Here is a 21406-nt window from a genome sequence, read left to right on the forward strand (position 1 = left end):
GACCAAGAGTGAGGAATTAGACCATCCGCACGGGGAGTGTGCGCTCCGCCTGGGCTGGTTTGATACTTTTAAAAAAGAAATGGAATGTTGGTAGGTAAACCTCCTGGAAATGTGTGGGGCTATTCCGCACACATTTCCCAATGGACACTGCACAACAAACACATAGTCAAGTGCACTCTGGGGGACACAGTCTACCGGTGCGGTCCTCCTGTCACATTTAGCTGCAATGTGACAGCCATGGGTACATCAAAGCATCTCTGAAGGGGGAAGGCAACGCCTTCCTCCGGCCCTGGTCAGCCTACTTAAAATAGCAAAGGCTCCATCGATATGCCCTGCCTATTGTTAGGTTCTCTCTGATGGCAGCGCATACTGATGAGAGTTAAGTGAAGCAGGCCTGCCAAGAGGCCTGTTCACAGAACTAACACAGGGCAGGAAACCCCAACACCTTTTTCATATGCAATGTGTCAGCTTGAAGCTAGCTCCCACCCCTCTGTATGAAGGCCATTGAATGTCATGTGTGGAACAACTGTTTACAGTAGGCAACCGCTGCAGGGCCACCCCCTTTCAGAGGGAAGATATATGTGATTTGATGCAGACAGTCTGTTCTCGAGCTCAATTAACCAGAGAGCCACTTTGATCCACAGGAGACAGGAAGATGGGTGCGGCTTAGTAGTACATGTTGTCACCCCTTACCTTTCCTGTTGCAAAGCACTCTGGTCATGACCTTACGCATGACAGAAGATTGGTGGTGGGGACCCAGGATTGGGTCTTTAAGGTAGGCTTAGCATGCTCCAATCACTGGGGCCCATTTGGCTTTAAAAGAGGGCTGAGCCCCTCACTAAGCAGATCATCCGACGACTTCAAAAGGAGTACGAAGAAGGACTCATTCGGACCCTCGGTGATGGTACAGTCTGCCTCACGGCTTCCGCCAGTGAAGGAAGTCCAAGATTTCCAAGAGGGAAGCAAAATACCTCCCAAAACATCTCCCAGGGAACAGAGGGAGATACCCGACTCAGAGGATCCATCAAGCAGCACCAGAACCGGTACCCAGCCAGCACACAGCGTGCCCTGCTAGGTTAAGCCAGCAAGCTTCCTAGGTGGGAAGTGCCAGAGAGTCTCTGAACAAAGGACAAGGCCGTTGCCGGCAAACACTCTTCTCAGCTTTGGGTCGGCCGCCTTAAACGTCGACCCAAGCATTGAGAAGAAGCTCAGAGGAGTGCCACAACAAGCATCAACCAGCGTCCATCTTTTAAGGACTTTTTCGAAGCAGTCGAGCTCTCAAACTGCGACCGGCTGCACCACTGTGGCTGTTCTCACGCTGCAGTCACTAAAGCCGTCTGAGAACCCTCGACCAGCGTTCCAGATCCACCAACCAGCACACAGACAACGATTCTTCACCCCGAGCCGCCGGGTAGGGCAGCCTGCAGCCGTCCGCCCAGCCTCGCTTACCAAACTGCCTGCCAACTGATATCCGCATCTGTCGTCCCTCTTGAACTCTGTCGCCGGAGCTACAAAGCATGCTGGAAGCCACTCGATGCTGTCGAGTACCAAGATCATCTCAAACACCAGTTACATTGTGGTTCTGTCCCCCTGGTCCTTCTCCGAAGGCCCTTAGTGACATTTACGACCTCTTGCTCCCTTGCTGCTGCAACCAAATAACCTTGAACAGTTCAGACTGATTGCTTTACCGACTGCACTCCTGTCAGTATCCAGAGTGCATCCCTCTCCTTTGTGAAACTGTCTGTCCCCTGTTTTCCTTTATAGGGTGGGTTGTATTTTGTAGTGTGTTAGAACTGTCTGTTGTATTAATACTAAAGTAGATATTTGTATACAACCTTGACTGGACAGTCCCTTTTATCAGTGGGTCACAATTGTTTTTTCGCTCTGTTGCAACTAACCAGCCTGACGTTCCGTCCACTGTTCGGACCCCTTCCGGTGTACTAGAGGTGTGGGACTGATTGATGGTCTAGAAAGCGATATTCCTCCCTGGACCACTAGTGCCCCGGAAGTTGATTCGTCACACCAAGAGAGGTCGGGTTGTTGACTCCACGTGAATATGTGTCTATAGAATGCATGGGGACAGAAATGCCCTTTTGCCTCTCTTGGGAAGACTGAGATGGTGAGCGAAGGCCAAAGGTAAAGCGACCCCTCTGCTGCGGTTGGCTTCAGTGGCAGCCAGACCTCCCTGAGTAACCATCCAACAATCTGATGACTTTCGCAAGAGCAGATGTGGCAAAGAGGATCGAAGGCAGACAGGTCACTGTCTGCTAGGTTCTGAAAGCTCATGGTTTTCATGTCGTGAGATCAGGAAGGCAGCGAGACAACTGAGGCGCTTAATGCACCTGCTGCATGGTCACGGTTCCATAGACTTCGCTGCGCCGCTTGGAGTTTACGAATGCGCTAGCTTCTGGAAGTAAACCCCTTTGTTGAGGGTAGGCCACGAGAGAACAAAGAATAGAAGGGATGGGTTCCGAAAAACACACCCCTCTTGCTAGGTCTTCTCCAGTGGAGTAAAAGTGTCATTGTCTCCTTTTCAAACAAATCGGTTCAGCCTCCGTAGAGACTGTCAAAAATTACCAATTCCAGCTATATTTCAAGCTGTCATGGCGGGGTATTGGGTAAAGTTTTCAATAAGCAATAATCGCGCCTCGGTTAAACCTCATGAGCTACGATACTGCCACTGCGCAAAGCTAAAGCACCTGACCCAGAGGCCCGTGCGCCCCGGGAATGGATTCCCATTTAACTTGCACTGATCCCAGCAAGCTCCATCCTGAGCATCCTTTGTCAAACTCATAAAACCGCCTGGATTCCAGTGCCGAGATTTGTTGAGGTGAACACCTGTATCATCTTGCGCTCACCAAACTGACAGCAAATATAGTAGCAAGGTATGCATAGGATTCTGGGAGTAAACATGCAAATGAGCAGGCTGCTACCTGTGCGCTCTTTCCCTTAGCATGATCGGTGGCCTGTTGGCAAGTGACCCCGCCCTCCTGAGAGATTATTGGGCAGGCCGCTGCCAAGGCAACATGGGAGAGGCTTGAGAATGCAAAGAGCCATTGGAGGATTGCACAGGAGCGAGGACAGCATCGAGAAATGGGCTCCTTTGGGGACAGGTGAAGTGATGCTCCACCAGGACGACCAGCTGTTTCTGCAGTGCAGCCAGGACATTGACAAGAAGTGAATCAATTTGTCTCTGAGCGTTCCAACTGTTGACCAAACCATTACAATTTCGATACATTTCCATGCCATCACATACCTACCTGTTTGTGATAATTGCACTTGTCCTTGAAAATAGACCCGATTTTGCAGGGGACTCTGGGAAAAGTGAAAAGGTCCTATGTAATTCACGTCTTGTACCCTGTCTCATAGGGCGGACCCTGCAATTCTACTTCCACTCCACTGCCAAAAATGAAGCGGCCTTGCCCTGTTCAGGCTTTTTGCTGTAGCCCCTGGGCCTTTGCAGAGCCATCTGCTTAGTGTGGCTCTGCCACTGAGGTCAGAAGAGAACATTTAGCCTGAGAAACGGCTGTCTGTGTGTGCAGCTTGGAGAAGACACTGTTGCCATGGGAAAGACATGCCTGTTTGCTGTGCAAATGAAGTGCAGACACAGACAGAAGAGACCACTTGACTGGTAGGAATTGAAGAACCTGACCAAGAGTGAGGAATTAGACCATCCGCACGGGGAGTGTGCGCTCCGCCTGGGCTGGTTTGATACTTTTAAAAAAGAAATGGAATGTTGGTAGGTAAACCTCCTGGAAATGTGTGGGGCTATTCCGCACACATTTCCCAATGGACACTGCACAACAAACACATAGTCAAGTGCACTCTGGGGGACACAGTCTACCGGTGCGGTCCTCCTGTCACATTTAGCTGCAATGTGACAGCCATGGGTACATCAAAGCATCTCTGAAGGGGGAAGGCAACGCCTTCCTCCGGCCCTGGTCAGCCTACTTAAAATAGCAAAGGCTCCATCGATATGCCCTGCCTATTGTTAGGTTCTCTCTGATGGCAGCGCATACTGATGAGAGTTAAGTGAAGCAGGCCTGCCAAGAGGCCTGTTCACAGAACTAACACAGGGCAGGAAACCCCAACACCTTTTTCATATGCAATGTGTCAGCTTGAAGCTAGCTCCCACCCCTCTGTATGAAGGCCATTGAATGTCATGTGTGGAACAACTGTTTACAGTAGGCAACCGCTGCAGGGCCACCCCCTTTCAGAGGGAAGATATATGTGATTTGATGCAGACAGTCTGTTCTCGAGCTCAATTAACCAGAGAGCCACTTTGATCCACAGGAGACAGGAAGATGGGTGCGGCTTAGTAGTACATGTTGTCACCCCTTACCTTTCCTGTTGCAAAGCACTCTGGTCATGACCTTACGCATGACAGAAGATTGGTGGTGGGGACCCAGGATTGGGTCTTTAAGGTAGGCTTAGCATGCTCCAATCACTGGGCCCATTTGGCTTTAAAAGAGGGCTGAGCCCCTCACTAAGCAGATCATCCGACGACTTCAAAAGGAGTACGAAGAAGGACTCATTCGGACCCTCGGTGATGGTACAGTCTGCCTCACGGCTTCCGCCAGTGAAGGAAGTCCAGGATTTCCAAGAGGGAAGCAAAATACCTCCCAAAACATCTCCCAGGGAACAGAGGGAGATACCCGACTCAGAGGATCCATCAAGCAGCACCAGAACCGGTACCCAGCCAGCACACAGCGTGCCCTGCTAGGTTAAGCCAGCAAGCTTCCTAGGTGGGAAGTGCCAGAGAGTCTCTGAACAAAGGACAAGGCCGTTGCCGGCAAACACTCTTCTCAGCTTTGGGTCGGCCGCCTTAAACGTCGACCCAAGCATTGAGAAGAAGCTCGGAGGAGTGCCACAACAAGCATCAACCAGCGTCCATCTTTTAAGGACTTTTTCGAAGCAGTCGAGCTCTCAAACTGCGACCGGCTGCACCACTGTGGCTGTTCTCACGCTGCAGTCACTAAAGCCGTCTGAGAACCCTCGACCAGCTTTCCAGATCCACCAACCAGCACACAGACAACGATTCTTCACCCCGAGCCGCCGGGTAGGGCAGCCTGCAGCCGTCCGCCCAGCCTCGCTTACCAAACTGCCTGCCAACTGATATCCGCATCTGTCGTCCCTCTTGAACTCTGTTGCCGGAGCTACAAAGCATGCTGGAAGCCACTCGATGCTGTCGAGTACCAAGATCATCTCAAACACCAGTTACATTGTGGTTCTGTCCCCCTGGTCCTTCTCCGAAGGCCCTTAGTGACATTTACGACCTCTTGCTCCCTTGCTGCTGCAACCAAATAACCTTGAACAGTTCAGACTGATTGCTTTACCGACTGCACTCCTGTCAGTATCCAGAGTGCATCCCTCTCCTTTGTGAAACTGTCTGTCCCCTGTTTTCCTTTATAGGGTGGGTTGTATTTTGTAGTGTGTTAGAACTGTCTGTTGTATTAATACTAAAGTAGATATTTGTATACAACCTTGACTGGACAGTCCCTTTTATCAGTGGGTCACAATTGTTTTTTCGCTCTGTTGCAACTAACCAGCCTGACGTTCCGTCCACTGTTCGGACCCCTTCCGGTGTACTAGAGGTGTGGGACTGATTGATGGTCTAGAAAGCGATATTCCTCCCTGGACCACTAGTGCCCCGGAAGTTGATTCGTCACACCAAGAGAGGTCGGGTTGTTGACTCCACGTGAATATGTGTCTATAGAATGCATGGGGACAGAAATGCCCTTTTGCCTCTCTTGGGAAGACTGAGATGGTGAGCGAAGGCCAAAGGTAAAGCGACCCCTCTGCTGCGGTTGGCTTCAGTGGCAGCCAGACCTCCCTGAGTAACCATCCAACAATCTGATGACTTTCGCAAGAGCAAATGTGGCAAAGAGGATCGAAGGCAGACAGGTCACTGTCTGCTAGGTTCTGAAAGCTCATGGTTTTCATGTCGTGAGATCAGGAAGGCAGCGAGACAACTGAGGCGCTTAATGCACCTGCTGCATGGTCACGGTTCCATAGACTTCGCTGCACCGCTTGGAGTTTACGAATGCGCTAGCTTCTGGAAGTAAACCCCTTTGTTGAGGGTAGGCCACGAGAGAACAAAGAATAGAAGGGATGGGTTCCGAAAAACACACCCCTCTTGCTAGGTCTTCTCCAGTGGAGTAAAAGCGTCATTGTCTCCTTTTCAAACAAATCGGTTCAGCCTCCGTAGAGACTGTCAAAAATTACCAATTCCAGCTATATTTCAAGCTGTCATGGCGGGGTATTGGGTAAAGTTTTCAATAAGCAATAATCGCGCCTCGGTTAAACCTCATGAGCTACGATACTGCCACTGCGCAAAGCTAAAGCACCTGACCCAGAGGCCCGTGCGCCCCGGGAATGGATTCCCATTTAACTTGCACTGATCCCAGCAAGCTCCATCCTGACCATCCTTTGTCAAACTCATAAAACCGCCTGGATTCCAGTGCCGAGATTTGTTGAGGTGAACACCTGTATCATCTTGCGCTCACCAAACTGACAGCAAATATAGTAGCAAGGTATGCATAGGATTCTGGGAGTAAACATGCAAATGAGCAGGCTGCTACCTGTGCGCTCTTTCCCTTAGCATGATCGGTGGCCTGTTGGCAAGTGACCCCGCCCTCCTTAGAGATTATTGGGCAGGCCGCTGCCAAGGCAACATGGGAGAGGCTTGAGAATGCAAAGAGCCATTGGAGGATTGCACAGGAGCGAGGACAGCATCGAGAAATGGGCTCCTTTGGGGACAGGTGAAGTGATGCTCCACCAGGACGACCAGCTGTTTCTGCAGTGCAGCCAGGACATTGACAAGAAGTGAATCAATTTGTCTCTGAGCGTTCCAACTGTTGACCAAACCATTACAATTTCGATACATTTCCATGCCATCACATACCTACCTGTTTGTGATAATTGCACTTGTCCTTGAAAATAGACCCGATTTTGCAGGGGACTCTGGGAAAAGTGAAAAGGTCCTATGTAATTCACGTCTTGTACCCTGTCTCATAGGGCGGACCCTGCAATTCTACTTCCACTCCACTGCCAAAAATGAAGCGGCCTTGCCCTGTTCAGGCTTTTTGCTGTAGCCCCTGGGCCTTTGCAGAGCCATCTGCTTAGTGTGGCTCTGCCACTGAGGTCAGAAGAGAACATTTAGCCTGAGAAACGGCTGTCTGTGTGTGCAGCTTGGAGAAGACACTGTTGCCATGGGAAAGACATGCCTGTTTGCTGTGCAAATGAAGTGCAGACACAGACAGAAGAGACCACTTGACTGGTAGGAATTGAAGAACCTGACCAAGAGTGAGGAATTAGACCATCCGCACGGGGAGTGTGCGCTCCGCCTGGGCTGGTTTGATACTTTTAAAAAAGAAATGGAATGTTGGTAGGTAAACCTCCTGGAAATGTGTGGGGCTATTCCGCACACATTTCCCAATGGACACTGCACAACAAACACATAGTCAAGTGCACTCTGGGGGACACAGTCTACCGGTGCGGTCCTCCTGTCACATTTAGCTGCAATGTGACAGCCATGGGTACATCAAAGCATCTCTGAAGGGGGAAGGCAACGCCTTCCTCCGGCCCTGGTCAGCCTACTTAAAATAGCAAAGGCTCCATCGATATGCCCTGCCTATTGTTAGGTTCTCTCTGATGGCAGCGCATACTGATGAGAGTTAAGTGAAGCAGGCCTGCCAAGAGGCCTGTTCACAGAACTAACACAGGGCAGGAAACCCCAACACCTTTTTCATATGCAATGTGTCAGCTTGAAGCTAGCTCCCACCCCTCTGTATGAAGGCCATTGAATGTCATGTGTGGAACAACTGTTTAAAGTAGGCAACCGCTGCAGGGCCACCCCCTTTCAGAGGGAAGATATATGTGATTTGATGCAGACAGTCTGTTCTCGAGCTCAATTAACCAGAGAGCCACTTTGATCCACAGGAGATAGGAAGATGGGTGCGGCTTAGTAGTACATGTTGTCACCCCTTACCTTTCCTGTTGCAAAGCACTCTGGTCATGACCTTACGCATGACAGAAGATTGGTGGTGGGGACCCAGGATTGGGTCTTTAAGGTAGGCTTAGCATGCTCCAATCACTGGGGCCCATTTGGCTTTAAAAGAGGGCTGAGCCCCTCACTAAGCAGATCATCCGACGACTTCAAAAGGAGTACGAAGAAGGACTCATTCGGACCCTCGGTGATGGTACAGTCTGCCTCACGGCTTCCGCCAGTGAAGGAAGTCCAGGATTTCCAAGAGGGAAGCAAAATACCTCCCAAAACATCTCCCAGGGAACAGAGGGAGATACCTGACTCAGAGGATCCATCAAGCAGCACCAGAACCGGTACCCAGCCAGCACACAGCGTGCCCTGTTAGGTTAAGCCAGCAAGCTTCCTAGGTGGGAAGTGCCAGAGAGTCTCTGAACAAAGGACAAGGCCGTTGCCGGCAAACACTCTTCTCAGCTTTGGGTCGGCCGCCTTAAACGTCGACCCAAGCATTGAGAAGAAGCTCGGAGGAGTGCCACAACAAGCATCAACCAGCGTCCATCTTTTAAGGACTTTTTCGAAGCAGTCGAGCTCTCAAACTGCGACCGGCTGCACCACTGTGGCTGTTCTCACGCTGCAGTCACTAAAGCCGTCTGAGAACCCTCGACCAGCGTTCCAGATCCACCAACCAGCACACAGACAACGATTCTTCACCCCGAGCCGCCGGGTAGGGCAGCCTGCAGCCGTCCGCCCAGCCTCGCTTACCAAACTGCCTGCCAACTGATATCCGCATCTGTCGTCCCTCTTGAACTCTGTCGCCGGAGCTACAAAGCATGCTGGAAGCCACTCGATGCTGTCGAGTACCAAGATCATCTCAAACACCAGTTACATTGTGGTTCTGTCCCCCTGGTCCTTCTCCGAAGGCCCTTAGTGACATTTACGACCTCTTGCTCCCTTGCTGCTGCAACCAAATAACCTTGAACAGTTCAGACTGATTGCTTTACCGACTGCACTCCTGTCAGTATCCAGAGTGCATCCCTCTCCTTTGTGAAACTGTCTGTCCCCTGTTTTCCTTTATAGGGTGGGTTGTATTTTGTAGTGTGTTAGAACTGTCTGTTGTATTAATACTAAAGTAGATATTTGTATACAACCTTGACTGGACAGTCCCTTTTATCAGTGGGTCACAATTGTTTTTTCGCTCTGTTGCAACTAACCAGCCTGACGTTCCGTCCACTGTTCGGACCCCTTCCGGTGTACTAGAGGTGTGGGACTGATTGATGGTCTAGAAAGCGATATTCCTCCCTGGACCACTAGTGCCCCGGAAGTTGATTCGTCACACCAAGAGAGGTCGGGTTGTTGACTCCACGTGAATATGTGTCTATAGAATGCATGGGGACAGAAATGCCCTTTTGCCTCTCTTGGGAAGACTGAGATGGTGAGCGAAGGCCAAAGGTAAAGCGACCCCTCTGCTGCGGTTGGCTTCAGTGGCAGCCAGACCTCCCTGAGTAACCATCCAACAATCTGATGACTTTCGCAAGAGCAGATGTGGCAAAGAGGATCGAAGGCAGACAGGTCACTGTCTGCTAGGTTCTGAAAGCTCATGGTTTTCATGTCGTGAGATCAGGAAGGCAGCGAGACAACTGAGGCGCTTAATGCACCTGCTGCATGGTCACGGTTCCATAGACTTCGCTGCGCCGCTTGGAGTTTACGAATGCGCTAGCTTCTGGAAGTAAACCCCTTTGTTGAGGGTAGGCCACGAGAGAACAAAGAATAGAAGGGATGGGTTCCGAAAAACACACCCCTCTTGCTAGGTCTTCTCCAGTGGAGTAAAAGCGTCATTGTCTCCTTTTCAAACAAATCGGTTCAGCCTCCGTAGAGACTGTCAAAAATTACCAATTCCAGCTATATTTCAAGCTGTCATGGCGGGGTATTGGGTAAAGTTTTCAATAAGCAATAATCGCGCCTCGGTTAAACCTCATGAGCTACGATACTGCCACTGCGCAAAGCTAAAGCACCTGACCCAGAGGCCCGTGCGCCCCGGGAATGGATTCCCATTTAACCTGCACTGATCCCAGCAAGCTCCATCCTGAGCATCCTTTGTCAAACTCATAAAACCGCCTGGATTCCAGTGCCGAGATTTGTTGAGGTGAACACCTGTATCATCTTGCGCTCACCAAACTGACAGCAAATATAGTAGCAAGGTATGCATAGGATTCTGGGAGTAAACATGCAAATGAGCAGGCTGCTACCTGTGCGCTCTTTCCCTTAGCATGATCGGTGGCCTGTTGGCAAGTGACCCCGCCCTCCTGAGAGATTATTGGGCAGGCCGCTGCCAAGGCAACATGGGAGAGGCTTGAGAATGCAAAGAGCCATTGGAGGATTGCACAGGAGCGAGGACAGCATCGAGAAATGGGCTCCTTTGGGGACAGGTGAAGTGATGCTCCACCAGGACGACCAGCTGTTTCTGCAGTGCAGCCAGGACATTGACAAGAAGTGAATCAATTTGTCTCTGAGCGTTCCAACTGTTGACCAAACCATTACAATTTCGATACATTTCCATGCCATCACATACCTACCTGTTTGTGATAATTGCACTTGTCCTTGAAAATAGACCCGATTTTGCAGGGGACTCTGGGAAAGTGAAAAGGTCTTATGTAATTCACGTCTTGTACCCTGTCTCATAGGGCGGACCCTGCAATTCTACTTCCACTCCACTGCCAAAAATGAAGCGGCCTTGCCCTGTTCAGGCTTTTTGCTGTAGCCCCTGGGCCTTTGCAGAGCCATCTGCTTAGTGTGGCTCTGCCACTGAGGTCAGAAGAGAACATTTAGCCTGAGAAACGGCTGTCTGTGTGTGCAGCTTGGAGAAGACACTGTTGCCATGGGAAAGACATGCCTGTTTGCTGTGCAAATGAAGTGCAGACACAGACAGAAGAGACCACTTGACTGGTAGGAATTGAAGAACCTGACCAAGAGTGAGGAATTAGACCATCCGCACGGGGAGTGTGCGCTCCGCCTGGGCTGGTTTGATACTTTTAAAAAAGAAATGGAATGTTGGTAGGTAAACCTCCTGGAAATGTGTGGGGCTATTCCGCACACATTTCCCAATGGACACTGCACAACAAACACATAGTCAAGTGCACTCTGGGGGACAGAGTCTACCGGTGCGGTCCTCCTGTCACATTTAGCTGCAATGTGACAGCCATGGGTACATCAAAGCATCTCTGAAGGGGGAAGGCAACGCCTTCCTCCGGCCCTGGTCAGCCTACTTAAAATAGCAAAGGCTCCATCGATATGCCCTGCCTATTGTTAGGTTCTCTCTGATGGCAGCGCATACTGATGAGAGTTAAGTGAAGCAGGCCTGCCAAGAGGCCTGTTCACAGAACTAACACAGGGCAGGAAACCCCAACACCTTTTTCATATGCAATGTGTCAGCTTGCAGCTAGCTCCCACCCCTCTGTATGAAGGCCATTGAATGTCATGTGTGGAACAACTGTTTACAGTAGGCAACCGCTGCAGGGCCACCCCCTTTCAGAGGGAAGATATATGTGATTTGATGCAGACAGTCTGTTCTCGAGCTCAATTAACCAGAGAGCCACTTTGATCCACAGGAGACAGGAAGATGGGTGCGGCTTAGTAGTACATGTTGTCACCCCTTACCTTTCCTGTTGCAAAGCACTCTGGTCATGACCTTACGCATGACAGAAGATTGGTGGTGGGGACCCAGGATTGGGTCTTTAAGGTAGGCTTAGCATGCTCCAATCACTGGGGCCCATTTGGCTTTAAAAGAGGGCTGAGCCCCTCACTAAGCAGATCATCCGACGACTTCAAAAGGAGTACGAAGAAGGACTCATTCGGACCCTCGGTGATGGTACAGTCTGCCTCACGGCTTCCGCCAGTGAAGGAAGTCCAGGATTTCCAAGAGGGAAGCAAAATACCTCCCAAAACATCTCCCAGGGAACAGAGGGAGATACCCGACTCAGAGGATCCATCAAGCAGCACCAGAACCGGTACCCAGCCAGCACACAGCGTGCCCTGCTAGGTTAAGCCAGCAAGCTTCCTAGGTGGGAAGTGCCAGAGAGTCTCTGAACAAAGGACAAGGCCGTTGCCAGCAAACACTCTTCTCAGCTTTGGGTCGGCCGCCTTAAACGTCGACCCAAGCATTGAGAAGAAGCTCGGAGGAGTGCAACAACAAGCATCAACCAGCGTCCATCTTTTAAGGACTTTTTCGAAGCAGTCGAGCTCTCAAACTGCGACCGGCTTCACCACTGTGGCTGTTCTCACGCTGCAGTCACTAAAGCCGTCTGAGAACCCTCGACCAGCGTTCCAGATCCACCAACCAGCACACAGACAACGATTCTTCACCCCGAGCCGCCGGGTAGGGCAGCCTGCAGCCGTCCGCCCAGCCTCGCTTACCAAACTGCCTGCCAACTGATATCCGCATCTGTCGTCCCTCTTGAACTCTGTCGCCGGAGCTACAAAGCATGCTGGAAGCCACTCGATGCTGTCGAGTACCAAGATCATCTCAAACACCAGTTACATTGTGGTTCTGTCCCCCTGGTCCTTCTCCGAAGGCCCTTAGTGACATTTACGACCTCTTGCTCCCTTGCTGCTGCAACCAAATAACCTTGAACAGTTCAGACTGATTGCTTTACCGACTGCACTCCTGTCAGTATCCAGAGTGCATCCCTCTCCTTTGTGAAACTGTCTGTCCCCTGTTTTCCTTTATAGGGTGGGTTGTATTTTGTAGTGTGTTAGAACTGTCTGTTGTATTAATACTAAAGTAGATATTTGTATACAACCTTGACTGGACAGTCCCTTTTATCAGTGGGTCACAATTGTTTTTTCGCTCTGTTGCAACTAACCAGCCTGACGTTCCGTCCACTGTTCGGACCCCTTCCGGTGTACTAGAGGTGTGGGACTGATTGATGGTCTAGAAAGCGATATTCCTCCCTGGACCACTAGTGCCCCGGAAGTTGATTCGTCACACCAAGAGAGGTCGGGTTGTTGACTCCACGTGAATATGTGTCTATAGAATGCATGGGGACAGAAATGCCCTTTTGCCTCTCTTGGGAAGACTGAGATGGTGAGCGAAGGCCAAAGGTAAAGCGACCCCTCTGCTGCGGTTGGCTTCAGTGGCAGCCAGACCTCCCTGAGTAACCATCCAACAATCTGATGACTTTCGCAAGAGCAAATGTGGCAAAGAGGATCGAAGGCAGACAGGTCACTGTCTGCTAGGTTCTGAAAGCTCATGGTTTTCATGTCGTGAGATCAGGAAGGCAGCGAGACAACTGAGGCGCTTAATGCACCTGCTGCATGGTCACGGTTCCATAGACTTCGCTGCACCGCTTGGAGTTTACGAATGCGCTAGCTTCTGGAAGTAAACCCCTTTGTTGAGGGTAGGCCACGAGAGAACAAAGAATAGAAGGGATGGGTTCCGAAAAACACACCCCTCTTGCTAGGTCTTCTCCAGTGGAGTAAAAGCGTCATTGTCTCCTTTTCAAACAAATCGGTTCAGCCTCCGTAGAGACTGTCAAAAATTACCAATTCCAGCTATATTTCAAGCTGTCATGGCGGGGTATTGGGTAAAGTTTTCAATAAGCAATAATCGCGCCTCGGTTAAACCTCATGAGCTACGATACTGCCACTGCGCAAAGCTAAAGCACCTGACCCAGAGGCCCGTGCGCCCCGGGAATGGATTCCCATTTAACTTGCACTGATCCCAGCAAGCTCCATCCTGACCATCCTTTGTCAAACTCATAAAACCGCCTGGATTCCAGTGCCGAGATTTGTTGAGGTGAACACCTGTATCATCTTGCGCTCACCAAACTGACAGCAAATATAGTAGCAAGGTATGCATAGGATTCTGGGAGTAAACATGCAAATGAGCAGGCTGCTACCTGTGCGCTCTTTCCCTTAGCATGATCGGTGGCCTGTTGGCAAGTGACCCCGCCCTCCTTAGAGATTATTGGGCAGGCCGCTGCCAAGGCAACATGGGAGAGGCTTGAGAATGCAAAGAGCCATTGGAGGATTGCACAGGAGCGAGGACAGCATCGAGAAATGGGCTCCTTTGGGGACAGGTGAAGTGATGCTCCACCAGGACGACCAGCTGTTTCTGCAGTGCAGCCAGGACATTGACAAGAAGTGAATCAATTTGTCTCTGAGCGTTCCAACTGTTGACCAAACCATTACAATTTCGATACATTTCCATGCCATCACATACCTACCTGTTTGTGATAATTGCACTTGTCCTTGAAAATAGACCCGATTTTGCAGGGGACTCTGGGAAAAGTGAAAAGGTCCTATGTAATTCACGTCTTGTACCCTGTCTCATAGGGCGGACCCTGCAATTCTACTTCCACTCCACTGCCAAAAATGAAGCGGCCTTGCCCTGTTCAGGCTTTTTGCTGTAGCCCCTGGGCCTTTGCAGAGCCATCTGCTTAGTGTGGCTCTGCCACTGAGGTCAGAAGAGAACATTTAGCCTGAGAAACGGCTGTCTGTGTGTGCAGCTTGGAGAAGACACTGTTGCCATGGGAAAGACATGCCTGTTTGCTGTGCAAATGAAGTGCAGACACAGACAGAAGAGACCACTTGACTGGTAGGAATTGAAGAACCTGACCAAGAGTGAGGAATTAGACCATCCGCACGGGGAGTGTGCGCTCCGCCTGGGCTGGTTTGATACTTTTAAAAAAGAAATGGAATGTTGGTAGGTAAACCTCCTGGAAATGTGTGGGGCTATTCCGCACACATTTCCCAATGGACACTGCACAACAAACACATAGTCAAGTGCACTCTGGGGGACACAGTCTACCGGTGCGGTCCTCCTGTCACATTTAGCTGCAATGTGACAGCCATGGGTACATCAAAGCATCTCTGAAGGGGGAAGGCAACGCCTTCCTCCGGCCCTGGTCAGCCTACTTAAAATAGCAAAGGCTCCATCGATATGCCCTGCCTATTGTTAGGTTCTCTCTGATGGCAGCGCATACTGATGAGAGTTAAGTGAAGCAGGCCTGCCAAGAGGCCTGTTCACAGAACTAACACAGGGCAGGAAACCCCAACACCTTTTTCATATGCAATGTGTCAGCTTGAAGCTAGCTCCCACCCCTCTGTATGAAGGCCATTGAATGTCATGTGTGGAACAACTGTTTAAAGTAGGCAACCGCTGCAGGGCCACCCCCTTTCAGAGGGAAGATATATGTGATTTGATGCAGACAGTCTGTTCTCGAGCTCAATTAACCAGAGAGCCACTTTGATCCACAGGAGACAGGAAGATGGGTGCGGCTTAGTAGTACATGTTGTCACCCCTTACCTTTCCTGTTGCAAAGCACTCTGGTCATGACCTTACGCATGACAGAAGATTGGTGGTGGGGACCCAGGATTGGGTCTTTAAGGTAGGCTTAGCATGCTCCAATCACTGGGGCCCATTTGGCTTTAAAAGAGGGCTGAGCCCCTCACTAAGCAGATCATCCGACGACTTCAAAAGGAGTACGAAGAAGGACTCATTCGGACCCTCGGTGATGGTACAGTCTGCCTCACGGCTTCCGCCAGTGAAGGAAGTCCAGGATTTCCAAGAGGGAAGCAAAATACCTCCCAAAACATCTCCCAGGGAACAGAGGGAGATACCCGACTCAGAGGATCCATCAAGCAGCACCAGAACCGGTACCCAGCCAGCACACAGCGTGCCCTGCTAGGTTAAGCCAGCAAGCTTCCTAGGTGGGAAGTGCCAGAGAGTCTCTGAACAAAGGACAAGGCCGTTGCCGGCAAACACTCTTCTCAGCTTTGGGTCGGCCGCCTTAAACGTCGACCCAAGCATTGAGAAGAAGCTCGGAGGAGTGCCACAACAAGCATCAACCAGCGTCCATCTTTTAAGGACTTTTTCGAAGCAGTCGAGCTCTCAAACTGCGACCGGCTGCACCACTGTGGCTGTTCTCACGCTGCAGTCACTAAAGCCGTCTGAGAACCCTCGACCAGCGTTCCAGATCCACCAACCAGCACACAGACAACGATTCTTCACCCCGAGCCGCCGGGTAGGGCAGCCTGCAGCCGTCCGCCCAGCCTCGCTTACCAAACTGCCTGCCAACTGATATCCGCATCTGTCGTCCCTCTTGAACTCTGTCGCCGGAGCTACAAAGCATGCTGGAAGCCACTCGATGCTGTCGAGTACCAAGATCATCTCAAACACCAGTTACATTGTGGTTCTGTCCCCCTGGTCCTTCTCCGAAGGCCCTTAGTGACATTTACGACCTCTTGCTCCCTTGCTGCTGCAACCAAATAACCTTGAACAGTTCAGACTGATTGCTTTACCGACTGCACTCCTGTCAGTATCCAGAGTGCATCCCTCTCCTTTGTGAAACTGTCTGTCCCCTGTTTTCCTTTATAGGGTGGGTTGTATTTTGTAGTGTGTTAGAACTGTCTGTTGTATTAATACTAAAGTAGATATTTGTATACAACCTTGACTGGACAGTCCCTTTTATCAGTGGGTCACAATTGTTTTTTCGCTCTGTTGCAACTAACCAGCCTGACGTTCCGTCCACTGTTCGGACCCCTTCCGGTGTACTAGAGGTGTGGGACTGATTGATGGTCTAGAAAGCGATATTCCTCCCTGGACCACTAGTGCCCCGGAAGTTGATTCGTCACACCAAGAGAGGTCGGGTTGTTGACTCCACGTGAATATGTGTCTATAGAATGCATGGGGACAGAAATGCCCTTTTGCCTCTCTTGGGAAGACTGAGATGGTGAGCGAAGGCCAAAGGTAAAGCGACCCCTCTGCTGCGGTTGGCTTCAGTGGCAGCCAGACCTCCCTGAGTAACCATCCAACAATCTGATGACTTTCGCAAGAGCAGATGTGGCAAAGAGGATCGAAGGCAGACAGGTCACTGTCTGCTAGGTTCTGAAAGCTCATGGTTTTCATGTCGTGAGATCAGGAAGGCAGCGAGACAACTGAGGCGCTTAATGCACCTGCTGCATGGTCACGGTTCCATAGACTTCGCTGCGCCGCTTGGAGTTTACGAATGCGCTAGCTTCTGGAAGTAAACCCCTTTGTTGAGGGTAGGCCACGAGAGAACAAAGAATAGAAGGGATGGGTTCCGAAAAACACACCCCTCTTGCTAGGTCTTCTCCAGTGGAGTAAAAGCGTCATTGTCTCCTTTTCAAACAAATCGGTTCAGCCTCCGTAGAGACTGTCAAAAATTACCAATTCCAGCTATATTTCAAGCTGTCATGGCGGGGTATTGGGTAAAGTTTTCAATAAGCAATAATCGCGCCTCGGTTAAACCTCATGAGCTACGATACTGCCACTGCGCAAAGCTAAAGCACCTGACCCAGAGGCCCGTGCGCCCCGGGAATGGATTCCCATTTAACCTGCACTGATCCCAGCAAGCTCCATCCTGAGCATCCTTTGTCAAACTCATAAAACCGCCTGGATTCCAGTGCCGAGATTTGTTGAGGTGAACACCTGTATCATCTTGCGCTCACCAAACTGACAGCAAATATAGTAGCAAGGTATGCATAGGATTCTGGGAGTAAACATGCAAATGAGCAGGCTGCTACCTGTGCGCTCTTTCCCTTAGCATGATCGGTGGCCTGTTGGCAAGTGACCCCGCCCTCCTGAGAGATTATTGGGCAGGCCGCTGCCAAGGCAACATGGGAGAGGCTTGAGAATGCAAAGAGCCATTGGAGGATTGCACAGGAGCGAGGACAGCATCGAGAAATGGGCTCCTTTGGGGACAGGTGAAGTGATGCTCCACCAGGACGACCAGCTGTTTCTGCAGTGCAGCCAGGACATTGACAAGAAGTGAATCAATTTGTCTCTGAGCGTTCCAACTGTTGACCAAACCATTACAATTTCGATACATTTCCATGCCATCACATACCTACCTGTTTGTGATAATTGCACTTGTCCTTGAAAATAGACCCGATTTTGCAGGGGACTCTGGGAAAGTGAAAAGGTCTTATGTAATTCACGTCTTGTACCCTGTCTCATAGGGCGGACCCTGCAATTCTACTTCCACTCCACTGCCAAAAATGAAGCGGCCTTGCCCTGTTCAGGCTTTTTGCTGTAGCCCCTGGGCCTTTGCAGAGCCATCTGCTTAGTGTGGCTCTGCCACTGAGGTCAGAAGAGAACATTTAGCCTGAGAAACGGCTGTCTGTGTGTGCAGCTTGGAGAAGACACTGTTGCCATGGGAAAGACATGCCTGTTTGCTGTGCAAATGAAGTGCAGACACAGACAGAAGAGACCACTTGACTGGTAGGAATTGAAGAACCTGACCAAGAGTGAGGAATTAGACCATCCGCACGGGGAGTGTGCGCTCCGCCTGGGCTGGTTTGATACTTTTAAAAAAGAAATGGAATGTTGGTAGGTAAACCTCCTGGAAATGTGTGGGGCTATTCCGCACACATTTCCCAATGGACACTGCACAACAAACACATAGTCAAGTGCACTCTGGGGGACAGAGTCTACCGGTGCGGTCCTCCTGTCACATTTAGCTGCAATGTGACAGCCATGGGTACATCAAAGCATCTCTGAAGGGGGAAGGCAACGCCTTCCTCCGGCCCTGGTCAGCCTACTTAAAATAGCAAAGGCTCCATCGATATGCCCTGCCTATTGTTAGGTTCTCTCTGATGGCAGCGCATACTGATGAGAGTTAAGTGAAGCAGGCCTGCCAAGAGGCCTGTTCACAGAACTAACACAGGGCAGGAAACCCCAACACCTTTTTCATATGCAATGTGTCAGCTTGCAGCTAGCTCCCACCCCTCTGTATGAAGGCCATTGAATGTCATGTGTGGAACAACTGTTTACAGTAGGCAACCGCTGCAGGGCCACCCCCTTTCAGAGGGAAGATATATGTGATTTGATGCAGACAGTCTGTTCTCGAGCTCAATTAACCAGAGAGCCACTTTGATCCACAGGAGACAGGAAGATGGGTGCGGCTTAGTAGTACATGTTGTCACCCCTTACCTTTCCTGTTGCAAAGCACTCTGGTCATGACCTTACGCATGACAGAAGATTGGTGGTGGGGACCCAGGATTGGGTCTTTAAGGTAGGCTTAGCATGCTCCAATCACTGGGGCCCATTTGGCTTTAAAAGAGGGCTGAGCCCCTCACTAAGCAGATCATCCGACGACTTCAAAAGGAGTACGAAGAAGGACTCATTCGGACCCTCGGTGATGGTACAGTCTGCCTCACGGCTTCCGCCAGTGAAGGAAGTCCAGGATTTCCAAGAGGGAAGCAAAATACCTCCCAAAACATCTCCCAGGGAACAGAGGGAGATACCCGACTCAGAGGATCCATCAAGCAGCACCAGAACCGGTACCCAGCCAGCACACAGCGTGCCCTGCTAGGTTAAGCCAGCAAGCTTCCTAGGTGGGAAGTGCCAGAGAGTCTCTGAACAAAGGACAAGGCCGTTGCCGGCAAACACTCTTCTCAGCTTTGGGTCGGCCGCCTTAAACGTCGACCCAAGCATTGAGAAGAAGCTCGGAGGAGTGCCACAACAAGCATCAACCAGCGTCCATCTTTTAAGGACTTTTTCGAAGCAGTCGAGCTCTCAAACTGCGACCGGCTGCACCACTGTGGCTGTTCTCACGCTGCAGTCACTAAAGCCGTCTGAGAACCCTCGACCAGCGTTCCAGATCCACCAACCAGCACACAGACAACGATTCTTCACCCCGAGCCGCCGGGTAGGGCAGCCTGCAGCCGTCCGCCCAGCCTCGCTTACCAAACTGCCTGCCAACTGATATCCGCATCTGTCGTCCCTCTTGAACTCTGTCGCCAGAGCTACAAAGCATGCTGGAAGCCACTCGATGCTGTCGAGTACCAAGATCATCTCAAACACCAGTTACATTGTGGTTCTGTCCCCCTGGTCCTTCTCCGAAGGCCCTTAGTGACATTTACGACCTCTTGCTCCCTTGCTGCTGCAACCAAATAACCTTGAACAGTTCAGACTGATTGCTTTACCGACTGCACTCCTGTCAGTATCCAGAGTGCATCCCTCTCCTTTGTGAAACTGTCTGTCCCCTGTTTTCCTTTATAGGGTGGGTTGTATTTTGTAGTGTGTTAGAACTGTCTGTTGTATTAATACTAAAGTAGATATTTGTATACAACCTTGACTGGACAGTCCCTTTTATCAGTGGGTCACAATTGTTTTTTCGCTCTGTTGCAACTAACCAGCCTGACGTTCCGTCCACTGTTCGGACCCCTTCCGGTGTACTAGAGGTGTGGGACTGATTGATGGTCTAGAAAGCGATATTCCTCCCTGGACCACTAGTGCCCCGGAAGTTGATTCGTCACACCAAGAGAGGTCGGGTTGTTGACTCCACGTGAATATGTGTCTATAGAATGCATGGGGACAGAAATGCCCTTTTGCCTCTCTTGGGAAGACTGAGATGGTGAGCGAAGGCCAAAGGTAAAGCGACCCCTCTGCTGCGGTTGGCTTCAGTGGCAGCCAGACCTCCCTGAGTAACCATCCAACAATCTGATGACTTTCGCAAGAGCAGATGTGGCAAAGAGGATCGAAGGCAGACAGGTCACTGTCTGCTAGGTTCTGAAAGCTCATGGTCTTCATGTCGTGAGATCAGGAAGGCAGCGAGACAACTGAGGCGCTTAATGCACCTGCTGCATGGTCACGGTTCCATAGACTTCGCTGCGCCGCTTGGAGTTTACGAATGCGCTAGCTTCTGGAAGTAAACCCCTTTGTTGAGGGTAGGCCACGAGAGAACAAAGAATAGAAGGGATGGGTTCCGAAAAACACACCCCTCTTGCTAGGTCTTCTCCAGTGGAGTAAAAGCGTCATCGTCTCCTTTTCAAACAAATCGGTTCAGTCTCCGTAGAGACTGTCAAAAATTACCAATTCCAGCTATATTTCAAGCTGTCATGGCGGGGTATTGGGTAAAGTTTTCAATAAGCAATAATCGCGCCTCGGTTAAACCTCATGAACTACGATACTGCCACTGCGCAAAGCTAAAGCACCTGACCCAGAGGCCCGTGCGCCCCGGGAATGGATTCCCATTTAACTTGCACTGATCCCAGCAAGCTCCATCCTGAGCATCCTTTGTCAAACTCATAAAACCGCCTGGATTCCAGTGCCGAGATTTGTTGAGGTGAACACCTGTATCATCTTGCGCTCACCAAACTGACAGCAAATATAGTAGCAAGGTATGCATAGGATTCTGGGAGTAAACATGCAAATGAGCAGGCTGCTACCTGTGCGCTCTTTCCCTTAGCATGATCGGTGGCCTGTTGGCAAGTGACCCCGCCCTCCTGAGAGATTATTGGGCAGGCCGCTGCCAAGGCAACATGGGAGAGGCTTGAGAATGCAAAGAGCCATTGGAGGATTGCACAGGAGCGAGGACAGCATCGAGAAATGGGCTCCTTTGGGGACAGGTGAAGTGATGCTCCACCAGGACGACCAGCTGTTTCTGCAGTGCAGCCAGG

General features: G+C 50.6%; 6 non-coding genes across 6 annotated transcripts; all 6 read right to left on the reverse strand.

Moving 5' to 3' along the window:
- Positions 1–2551: 2551 nt before the first annotated feature.
- On the reverse strand, positions 2552–2692 carry LOC138496419 (U4 spliceosomal RNA). The gene has a single exon (XR_011277932.1). It is a non-coding gene; the product is annotated as a U4 spliceosomal RNA (small nuclear RNA).
- A 3507-nt stretch (positions 2693–6199) lies between these two features.
- Positions 6200–6340, reverse strand: LOC138496420 (U4 spliceosomal RNA). The gene has a single exon (XR_011277933.1). It is a non-coding gene; the product is annotated as a U4 spliceosomal RNA (small nuclear RNA).
- A 3508-nt stretch (positions 6341–9848) lies between these two features.
- Positions 9849–9989, reverse strand: LOC138496421 (U4 spliceosomal RNA). The gene has a single exon (XR_011277934.1). It is a non-coding gene; the product is annotated as a U4 spliceosomal RNA (small nuclear RNA).
- Positions 9990–13496: 3507 nt separating this feature from the next.
- On the reverse strand, positions 13497–13637 carry LOC138496422 (U4 spliceosomal RNA). Its single transcript, XR_011277935.1, has one exon. It is a non-coding gene; the product is annotated as a U4 spliceosomal RNA (small nuclear RNA).
- Positions 13638–17145: 3508 nt separating this feature from the next.
- On the reverse strand, positions 17146–17286 carry LOC138496424 (U4 spliceosomal RNA). Its single transcript, XR_011277937.1, has one exon. It is a non-coding gene; the product is annotated as a U4 spliceosomal RNA (small nuclear RNA).
- A 3507-nt stretch (positions 17287–20793) lies between these two features.
- Positions 20794–20934, reverse strand: LOC138496629 (U4 spliceosomal RNA). Its single transcript, XR_011278123.1, has one exon. It is a non-coding gene; the product is annotated as a U4 spliceosomal RNA (small nuclear RNA).
- Between the last annotated feature and the right edge of the window lie 472 nt (positions 20935–21406).

This window comes from Ambystoma mexicanum, chromosome 10 (genome assembly GCF_040938575.1).
Source record: "Ambystoma mexicanum isolate Mex_15411 chromosome 10, UKY_AmexF1_1, whole genome shotgun sequence".
Classification (NCBI taxonomy): Eukaryota; Metazoa; Chordata; class Amphibia; order Caudata; family Ambystomatidae; genus Ambystoma; species Ambystoma mexicanum.